We start from the raw sequence: 10,813 nt of genomic DNA, 5'->3' as shown, positions 1-10,813 counted from the left end.
AATTAGCCCAGGCGACCTAGTCTTTCTCAAAACTTGAAAGGAAGGCTCTCCCACTGACCAATATCAACCTAAGTGGAAAGACCCTAACTGCTCCCATAGTTATGAGACTTCAAGGGATTACTAGCTGGGTCCACCTGTCCAGAATTAAACCTTTCTTCTGAGTATTTCTAGGAGAGTCCTGAAGAGGGAGCCCATGAGCATACCTATGACTGCCAACCCTTGAGGGCTTGAAATTTCTCTTTAAAAAAAGAAAGTCTTCCATCTAGAAGCTGTCACACTACAAATGACTCCACCACAAGGATGCCAGCTTGTCCAGCAGCACCATCCTCAGTGCCATCCTTTGGACATCCAGAAGTTTGACCTGGACTTTGCAAAATCCCTCTTCCCTGCATGAGGACTTCCCTTCCCTTTTTGCTCCTTTCTTCCTTTGACAGATAAGGAAAACCTCTAAGCCTTAAGATAGGCAGGACTATGCCCCTTTGACAACACAAAACAGTTACAGAAAACAGAGACCTTCACCCATTTATCCTTGTAAGATTATAAGGCTCTTGTTCTCTAGGGGGAGAAATGTTAGCATAGGTAGCTAGTTTTATAAGGAAGAAAGCAAAAGGGAATTAAATAATAAGCTTAAACTGAGAAGCTAAAGCAGTTATCAGGACAACATTCCATCAAGCTTGCTGGGAAACAGATTACACAGGGGACTGCCCCCCTAGGAGACTTAATCCTCAGAAAGACCAGGATAGCTCCTAGAGGGAGGAAGAGGGAAAATTCCTCTGCTGTCCACATATGCAGGAGATATCAGATGACATAACAGAACTTTTGGAGATGGGTAACAAGAGCATAGACATAGAGGGGCAGTGCCAACCCTGAAAATACTGGAAATGTAATAGGATTGGAGAGAGGGCATGAAACCTTAGCAGGTCCAGAAATAAGAATTGCTGGGAAGAGGGCCTGACTCAGTCCTAGGAAAATTCAGAAACTTGGATTGGATGGCTTGAATGGTGCTTTGTTTTTTACTATGAACCAAGAAAATATATGGAGGATTAATATATAGGATTAATATCTTTTTAAAGAAGTTAGGAAGGGCCTCCCATATAATTCCCTCTTCTTTATATTAATATATAAAATATATAGGAGCCTCATGGCAGTTGCTTCTAGAGCCTGCCCATCCTCTACATTCCCGAGAGCGTATTCATTCCCCTAACCCCAAATAAAATCTTGCCATCAAGTTTAAACTTTTCCAGGTATGTGCCCTTTAAAATCACCAGTAACAAAAGAAGCAAAAAGGTTCAACTTAAGAGTGAATCTCTGCCTGTGGTGAGTTGTTAGTTCTTAGGATTTTGTGTTTCCAAGGGGGAGAAGGGTGTTATCTCCAAACTTTAGGGACTCAAATTCTGACTCCACCTTCTGGTTGGGAGGGGTCCTATTCCTAACACCATCTGGTAGTGTCATGGTGTTTGTCTCCCTCAGCCCCCCTGCCATTTGTGGTGTCAGTTTTCATTATGATGATGATAGAATGAACTTTGGGATCCATCTTGGACAATTTTTCCTCCATCTTGGAACGATCTGGTTTTAGCCAGTACTTACTGGTGTTGACTTCTGTGACCACTGCTCTGACTTTCTTGCCCTGTGCTGGATTTTTTTGTTTTGTTTTGTTTGTTTTTTGTTTTTTTAATTAATTAATTTATTTATTTATAATCCTTACCTGAGGATATTTTCCCATTGATTTTTAGAGAGAGTGGAAGAGAGAGAAAAAGACAGAGAGAATATTGATATGAGAGAGAAACATCAATTGGTTGCCTCCTGCATGTGCCCTGACCAGGGCGCTGGCTGAGGAGAAGCCTGCAACCAAGGTACCTGCCCTTGACTGAAATTAAACCCGGAACCCTTTGGTCCGCAGCCCGACACTTTATCCACAGAGACAAACCAGCTAGGGCTGGTTTGTATCTTTTTTTAAAAATATATATATTTTATTGTTGATAGTATTATAGATGTCTTCCACTTCTCCCCCCTTTTACCTCCCTCCTCCCAGCCCCTACCCTCTCCCCCCCCAAGTCTTCACCACCCTATTGCCCATATCCATGGGCTATGCATGTAAGTATGTAAGTTATTTGGTTTATCTCTTCTCATCCTAAGCTGTTTTCTCTTTGATCCTGCTCGTAGGTGGGGGCTCTGGTGAGAGGATGTGGGCTCCTACTTCTTCATTCCACTTGTTGGAATTTTTCCCTAACTTCTTTCTATCCTGCCTCACATCCATTCAGTCAAAGGCAATAGCCCTGAAGAAGAGGGGGATTCTGCTTCCCTATAGCCTTTGGACTCAAGCTGCAGTATCAACTCTTTCTTGGGTCTCCAGCCTGCAGCCTGCCCTACAGATTTCAGATTTATCACACTCTACAATCACATGTCGCCCAATTCCTTAAAAAAAATCTCTCTCTTCTTGTAAATATAGAGCCAATTGGTTCTCTTTCTCTGGAGACCCTGACAAATACAGATACAGTGATTTCCCACATCAGAACATAAAATGGCTGAATTACAAGGTGCACACACAGGGCAAGGGTCAGGGCTGCAAAGGCAGAAAGTGCTGATCACAAAGGGCCTGGACTCTAGGAGTTCACACTTCCCCTTGGGACAAGATGGAGCCGTTGGCGGTTTTAAGCAGAGGAGGGGCATTACCAGATGATCATTTCAGCTAGAACTCACTGGCAGCAAATGAATGAAAAATGGAGAGACTAGAGATAGACCAGGTAGGAGGTGACTGTCACAGCCCAGGTAGGATCAGGTGACCTAGTTGGGCAGCAAGAGGACCAGAAGAAATAGCTATGCAAACTGTGTTAGGGTATAAAATCAATAGGACCTGCTAGTAAAGACAGGAGGGTAAAGGAAGAAGAGAATAGGATGACTCCATGGTTTTTTACTTTGGCTCCTTAATATATTGTGATGCTGCTCTGAATCAGGATGAGAATCAACAGAGAAATGAGTAGGAGGAAGTGAGAGCACAAATTCATCTTTGGACATGTGGAGTAAGAAATGATACCAAGGAAATACCTACATTGAAATATTGAAGCATTTGGAATTCAGGGTCTGGAACTCAGGAAACAAATCTGAGCTGGAAACAGAGCTTTGGGAATCACAAGAGAGGAGTACCTACAGCTCTAGGCACAGAAAGTGGGTAAGGGAACAAAGAGAGCTGGGAATGGGATCTTAAGATGTACCAACTTTCAAAGGTGGGAGGAAGAAGAGGAGGAGAAGGTGAGGGGGTAGCAGCACTAACAGTGAGGTAGAAAACAAACCAGCAGATGGTAGAAAGTCAAGAAAAAGTGCCTTGCAATGACAGCAGGTGCCAAGAAATCAAGCAAGGCAAGGATTGAAGTTACACTGAGTTAGCAATGAAATGTTTTTGATGATCTTAGATAATAAGGTTTTAGGATATGATGGAAAAGTAATCAAGTAGAGTACTTAAGAGAAGAAAGTGGATATAGTGACTAAAGACACTTAGCTGTGAAACAAGGTCTATGGGAATAATTAGAGGAATAGCTTTTCTGAGAGCCCTTTGTAGAAGAACCCTAGAAACTGCCCATCCCTACTGACACAGTTGAAATATGATGTTGGAAATCTTGCAATACTCCAAAAAGTAGGAAAGTACTTTCAATTGGCAACCAATTGCTTCTTCATTTAAAAAATCTTAATGCTTCTTATAAGAGAAATACATTTATTCTACAAAGAGTTTATCAAGTAGTTTTAGCTATTTTACATATATGTTTCTAGTTACAGGAGCAAAAGTGATCAGTGGTCAAAAACATTTTGTATACAAGTCTGGTTTTGTGTCTCAGAACAAATGCTCATAAAGAAAAATACCATGAGCCCCAGCCGGTGTGGCTCAATTGGTTGAGCATCATCCTGTACACAAAAAGGTTGCTGGTTCAATTAGAAGTCAGGGCATATGACCAGGTTGCAGGCTAAATCCCTGGTCTGGGTGCATATCAATGTTTCTCTTTCTTTCTCCCTTCCTCTCTCTCTAAAATCAATAAAAATATATAAAAAACAAAACTAAACAAAACCCCAAACTCTTAAAAAACAACAACAACAAAACCCCAGCATTTGTGGACTAACATCAAATACCTTAATAAAACATGTTTATTTGGACATGAAAAGAAGAATTAGTGAAGTATTCCTGTCAAAATTATAGCCTATCTTCAAAAAAAGAATTCTGGGGCAAGGTAGACTAATGTTCAGAACAGTTAATAGTAAAATATCAATGTGTACTTATTATGTGCCAGGCACTGTGTCCTTAACATGCATTATCTCATCTTACCTTCACCCCATGTGGTAGGTAGTGTTATTATCCCCATTTTACAAAAGAAAATCTAAGGCACAGAGAGACTGAATACCTGCCTCACGGCCACAGAACCAAGAATTGGGAGAGAAGCCATCTGAACATCGGTGTCTCTATATAATTTCAGCCTTTCTCGTATCGACTTTATTGAAGACAAAGGGGCGAACAAATAGCCCCTTTACCATATACTTTCTCTGTTAGTGAAGGCCCTGCCCCTGCACCAGCTCTCTTCTGCGGTTCATTCTGGCTGGTCCCGTGCCACTCTGTGTGTGTCATGTCATCTGCTAGCCCTTAGGTTTTCCAGCTTGCATCCGGATCAGTGTGTTTGCTATAGACCAACACAGGTGGCCAATACCACACCTTACTTACACATTACACTAGGAATCTAAAGAGCACGATTGTTGAAATTCAAACATAGAGTAGAATAAGGAAATGTTTCAAGGTTGAAATGAGAGGGATGGTATCAGGAAAGTGCCAGTTTTCATCTGGACCATGCCCTATAATATTATTAATGCTCCTTCCAGAACTATTTAAATACAATTACATTGTTTGCTTTTAAACTCTCCTAAGGTACAACTGCAACCGACAAGGCAATCAGTCACTGGAAGGCAAGGACTACCATTACAGCTCTCCTGCCCTCTCACTTCCTGGCATGTGAACTCTAATAATAAGCCCAGATAACAAGTTATTCCCACTCCAACCTTTGAAGGCCTGGGGCGGGGGGGAAAGGGGGTGATATGTAATTGTGAGGGGAGACAGAAAAGGGAAAAAATGTAAAAGAAAAAACAAGGCGGGGGCGGGGACAAAGAGCAAGAAGAAAGAAAACAATTATACAAGGGACAGTTTCTAAAAGATGATCCCCAGCCAGGTGAGCAGTTAAGATTTATACCCTGTGTTTATTTGTTTGTTTGTTTATTTACTAGTGCTTTCCAACATTTCACCATGTCTACAAAATACAGCACCAACTTTCAAGAGAAAATCAACTGAGAAATCCAAATAGAACCTCACCCTTGTGCCAGGTGAGGAGTCTCTATCTCCACCCACTGAGGATAGAGAGCAATCCCAGTGCTCACCCTGTTCTAGGTACTTGCCAACAACATACTTGATTTCTCTCAGACCTGGCCTTGGATTCAGAATCCTGGTTCTTGGGTAGTAATAATATAAATCCTGTGAAGTTAGAGTCTTTTCTACCCAAATGCAGTCCATAAACTTTGAAAGAATATGTCAGAGCTATAAGGAAACCTGTGAAATCATGATCACTAGCTGAATTGAGGAGTTAGTTTGCATATGATAACTGTCCATAAGAATAAAAGTGGGGGAGGGGAGAGGAAGAAACTTTCCCTTGCCCATCAATGTTCTTTTGGCAAGTGTCTAATAATTAAATCAGCATGAGAGTAACGAGAGGAATTAACCAAAATTAATTACATATGTACATATGGGAACCCCACATATATAAGAGGTTCAGAGACAGAAAGGTAAAATGGTATACATACCGTATAGCATTCTGAGCTGAGGATGAGGTAAAGCACATTGAGGCTTCAGAGGGGAGGAAGGTCACTTGCAGGACAATAAGAAAAACAGATAGGCGTTCAGTAATCAGAAGTTTGCCCTGCCTTATAGGGAGGTCATAAAAAGTTAACTCTTATTATGATCAAGGCCCCTAATTTCTATTCTTTCAGGGAGAGGTAAAAGTTTCTTATGAGCCAGAGGGTCTTGATTGACTTCAGCTCAAAATAATTCATATACCAAAGTGACACATCTTGCGGAGGCCTGTTCTAAACCTTTTAAGTACAACTAAATTTTGCCTTTAATCTGTTTTATAGTGAAATTTAAATATTAATAAATCAAGTTAATAGAGTGCTTTCATAGAGACATCATTAACAAAAATGAACTGAAAAATATACCAAGAGCAATACCCCCAACAACAAAGGTAAACAACAACCTCCCAATCAGAATGAGCAGTAAACAAATATGAATATCTAAAATTGCAATCTTCAATCAACATCACAGAAATTCTTTTAAATTTTTACATATAACATATCAAAAATCACTGAACTCTGATTCTATTTGCATTTCTTTTTTTTTTCTTTTTCTTTTTTTTAAATATTTTTATTGATTTCAGAGAGGAAAGGAGAGGGAGAGAGAGACAGAAACATCAATGATGAGAGAGAATCATTGATCAGCCGCCTCCTGCATGCCCCCCACTGGGGACTGAGCCTGGAACCCAGGCATGTGCCCTTGACCGGAATTGAACCTGGGACCCTTCAGTTCACAGGCCAATGCTCTATCCACTGAGCCAAACCAGGAAGGGCTCTATTTGCATTTATTTCCCTAAATTATATCATCTCACTGAAAATATAAAAACAAGTAACATTTGAACTAAAATACACAAGCATATGTCTATGATAATAGTAATAGAGGCCAAAAAGGTGCTACATGGGCTACCTGATTAGAAATCTTGAAGTTAAGGTTTTCTTCACCCCTGAACCCAGAAGTGTGCTCCACAGTTCCCTATAGTCCCTTGTACTCAATAAGTAATTTCTGACTCCTAAAGAAGCACTCAGGAAAGATTCCACATCTATAATAATAAAAGCGTAATATGCTCATTAAACTGGACATCCTTCTGGACAACCTTTTGGACGAAGCTGGGGCTACAAAGGAAGCCTGGGTCCCAGGTGCCAGAGGGAAGCTGGGGGAAGGAAGGCCTACTCTTGCACGAATTTCATGCATCAGGCCTCTAGTCCACTATAAAATCTGTACCCTCTTCCAGTCCAATAGCATTTGCTGAAAAGCAGTAAAGCAAATAGAAACACTTTAGTTAAAACCGTGAAAAAAAGATAATGCTGGCCAGTGATTAGTTCTGAGTGGAGTGATTGAATTACTGGGGACGTTTATAAAAACAGTCAGTCAAAGGCCCACTCTAAATCCACTAAATTATACAGGGGAAGAACCAAGACTTTTCCAAGCTACTCAAGTGATTCTACCATACAACCAACACTGAGAGCTATTTAGGCTTTACAGACGATTCCTATTTCAGCGGCAAAGGTGAGTTTCTTTTTTGGGGTGGGGGAGGGGGGCGGTTAGTTTCTTTGGAGAGGGTTGAAATCAAAGGTCAAAACACCAAAAAGAGCCCTAGCTGGTTTGGCTCAGTGGGTAGATCGGTGGCCTGCAGACTGAAGGGTCCTGGGTTCAATTCCAGTCAAGGGTACATTGCCTGCGTTGGGGGCTCGATTCCCAGTGGGGGGCATGCAGGAGGCAGCCAATCAATGATTCTCTCTCATAATTGATGTTTCTATTTCCCTCTCTTTTCCTCTCTGAAATCAATAAAAACATATTTAAAAAAAATACCAAAAAGAAAGACAAAGTATTCTTTTGGTTGAACTCCAAATCTACAGTTACAGTGGATTCTGGTGAAAATTTCACTAATTCCTAGAGAGTGAACAGAGAAAAGGAACCTTAGCAGGAAACACCAAGATGGATGCAATAAGGGAGGTGATAGATTAATCAGGGTTGGAGCTGAAGAATGGATGGAAAAGACAGGTTTGTTTCCTTGGGATTCTGGAATAAAGGGCTGTTTTTCACAGGTACAGCTTGGGTCACAGTGGTAGCTGCATCTCAATAGGCACACTAGCAAGTGAGAGAAAGGCAGAGCCAGGGCCCTCTGGGCATGACCACGTGTGTATGGCTGCCCAGAACTAACTAACAGTTCCCCAAATGCAGGCCCTCACACCTATTTCCATCTTCTCAGTTCTGGGCAGCATTTCCAGGAAACCTGGAAATCTGCACACTCCTGAACTTTGTAACTTGCAGTCTGGATGCTGGCGTAGATAAACACAGTAATCGCCTCCTCCTACAACCACATCAAAATTACAGTTAAACTACAGAGCAACCATCATTCAGAACTGCCTGAAATCAAGCTGAACGAAAAGTCCTACAACTAGGGAATTAAAAAAGAAGCCACATTGAGATTGGTAGGAGGGACAAAGACGTGGAACAGGCTGGTCCCATGCCTACATGTGACGGATAAAAATTGGGAGAGATATCTTGGCTGTGGAGGTCCCCCCTAAGGAGCAAGGGGTCCAAGCCCCACTCCAAGGCCCCCAGCCCAGGGTCCCTGTGCCAAAAAGACAAGTCCCCATAACTTCTGGCTGTAAAAATCAGCTGAGAGAGACAGAGGCTGCTAGAGTCCCAAGCAGTTCCTCGTCTTTTGTTTTTTGTTTTTAATACTCACCCAAGGATATTTTTTTCCATTGATTTTTAGAGAGTGGAAGGGAGTGGGAGAAAGAGAGAAACATCAATGTGAGAGAGACACAGGATTGGTTGCTTCCCACACTCACCCGAGGGCCAGGGATCGAACCTGCAACCCAGGTACATACCTGCCCTTGACCGGGAATCGAACCCTCAACCCTTAGGTTCACAGGCTAATGCTCTAACCACTAAGCAAAACAGGCCAGGTTGCAGTTCCTCTTTTTCTTTTTAATTGATTTTAGAGAGAGAAGAAGAGGGGAAGGGGGGAGAGAGAGAGAGAGAAACATCAATTTGTTGTTCCACTTATGCATTCAATGGTTGATTCTTGTATGTTCCCTGACCAAGATCAATCCTGCACAGGGACTAACTCTGACTCACTCCCTCTGAGCTCCAGAGCTGGGGCAGCAGCTTGAAAGTCACTAGAGACATATGAGAAAGTACTGAATGTCCAGCATCAGGGCAAGAGCTGGGGGGCAGCTTTCTCCCAGACAGAAGTGATGGCAAAGGCCATTGTTTCTTTGATAAGCACTTCCCCCACACAGCCAGCAGGAGGGCACAATATCTGAGACTCCATCAACCTGGCTCACACTGTTTACCCCATCCTGGTGATTCCCTGAGGTACTGCTCCAGCCAACTTCCTAGCCCACCCAAGCTGTTTCCAGTGGCTATTCCATACAAATGGTCTGTCTTGGCTCATGTTTCGAGACTTTCCTAAAATCTCTCAAACAAGCAGCATTGGGTGCCAGTGTGTCCTACACCTCTTGTTAAGTGGCCCCAGGCCTCGCACTAGCAGCAGTCAGCCTTAGTTCATAGCTTGGCCTTTCCTGGGCACCTCTAAGCCCAGCACAGGAAGCAGCCATCTGCAGGTTACTTTGTAGCTCATGCCAGGTGGCCCCAGGCAGAACACAAGTGGGGGGGTGATCTTGGCCTACACCTCCTGGGAGGACCCACAGCCAGCACATCCAGGAACAGCTTCAGACAACATCAAAACACCACCACCCAACCACCTCCACAAGTGACACACTCAAGGGGTAAACTCAGTAGCCATCAGAGCCCTGCTGAAGTAAGTCCTGCTCTGTGGGGTGAGCCCCTGTACAGCTGATCCTCCAAGGTGCTCAGAGGTCAGTGGTCAGTGGTCAAAGCCAGTCCTCATGTTGTAGGCAGTGAGAATGGTACTAAATGTCTGAGCTGTGGGGTCAGATCAAACCTGGGTTCAGCAACCTTGGTACTTGAGTTCTGGCTAGGAAAGAATTCAGAGTCAAGACCCAAACTGTAAGAGAACATTTATTTGATAAATCATAGAGGTAAAAAAGTAATTCCTAGCCAACCATTGTGGTTCAGTGATTGAGCGTCAACCCATAAACCAAGAGGTCGCTGGTTCAATTCCCGGTCAGGGCACATGCCCGAGTTGTGAGCTCGATCCCCAGTAGGCAGTATTCGGGAGGCAGCCAATCAATGATTCTCTCTCATCATTGATGTTTCCATCTCTCTCTCTCTCTCCCTTCCTCTATGACATCAATAAAAACATTTTTTTAAAGTAATTCCTAGAAGAAATTGGTTTAGGAAACAAGTTATAGAGGTAAAGGAAGGGCCCTTGGAACTTGGAAATGAGGAGGCTAATGTAACAAGCCTGAAGGGGAGGGGTAAGAGGAAGGGGAAAGGATAGGGAAAGGCCTAGGCATGCTCCCAGAAGGGATAGCTCATTGGGTCCTCCTCCTAAGGGCTTTAAGGTTGGAGACTTTAGGGAAGGTCCCAGTGGAAGATCTCAATAGAACATTCAGTAGTTTTCCAGGTGTGCCCATTCAAGGTTGTGATCTCCACTGATTGATAGGCCCACACCAGGACAGGAAGTCATTATTCATTGCAGCTGGTCCTGAGGTCAGCGTGGCTTATCTAGGCCTGGAGCTGAAATGCAATTGAGGCATAGATGTTATCACTAGGGAAGAGAAGTCAGGGGGTCCAAACCACATGACCAGCAATATGCTAGGGCCCAGTGATGGCGAACCTATGACACGCGTGTCAGAGGTGACACGTGAACTCATTTTTTTGGTTGATTTTTCTTTGTTAAATGGCATTTAAATATATAAAATAAATATCAAAAATATAAGTCTTTGTTTTACTATGGTTGCAAATATCAAAAAATTTCTATATGTGACACGGCACCAGAGTTAAGTTAGGGTTTTGCAAAATGCTGACACGCCGAGCTCAAAAGGTTCGCCATCACTGACCTAG

Source organism: Myotis brandtii, unplaced genomic scaffold (genome assembly GCF_000412655.1).
Source record: "Myotis brandtii unplaced genomic scaffold, ASM41265v1 scaffold298, whole genome shotgun sequence".
Taxonomy (NCBI): domain Eukaryota; kingdom Metazoa; phylum Chordata; class Mammalia; order Chiroptera; family Vespertilionidae; genus Myotis; species Myotis brandtii.
The sequence above is the reverse complement of the archived record's forward strand: the minus strand, read 5'-3'. Positions refer to the sequence as shown.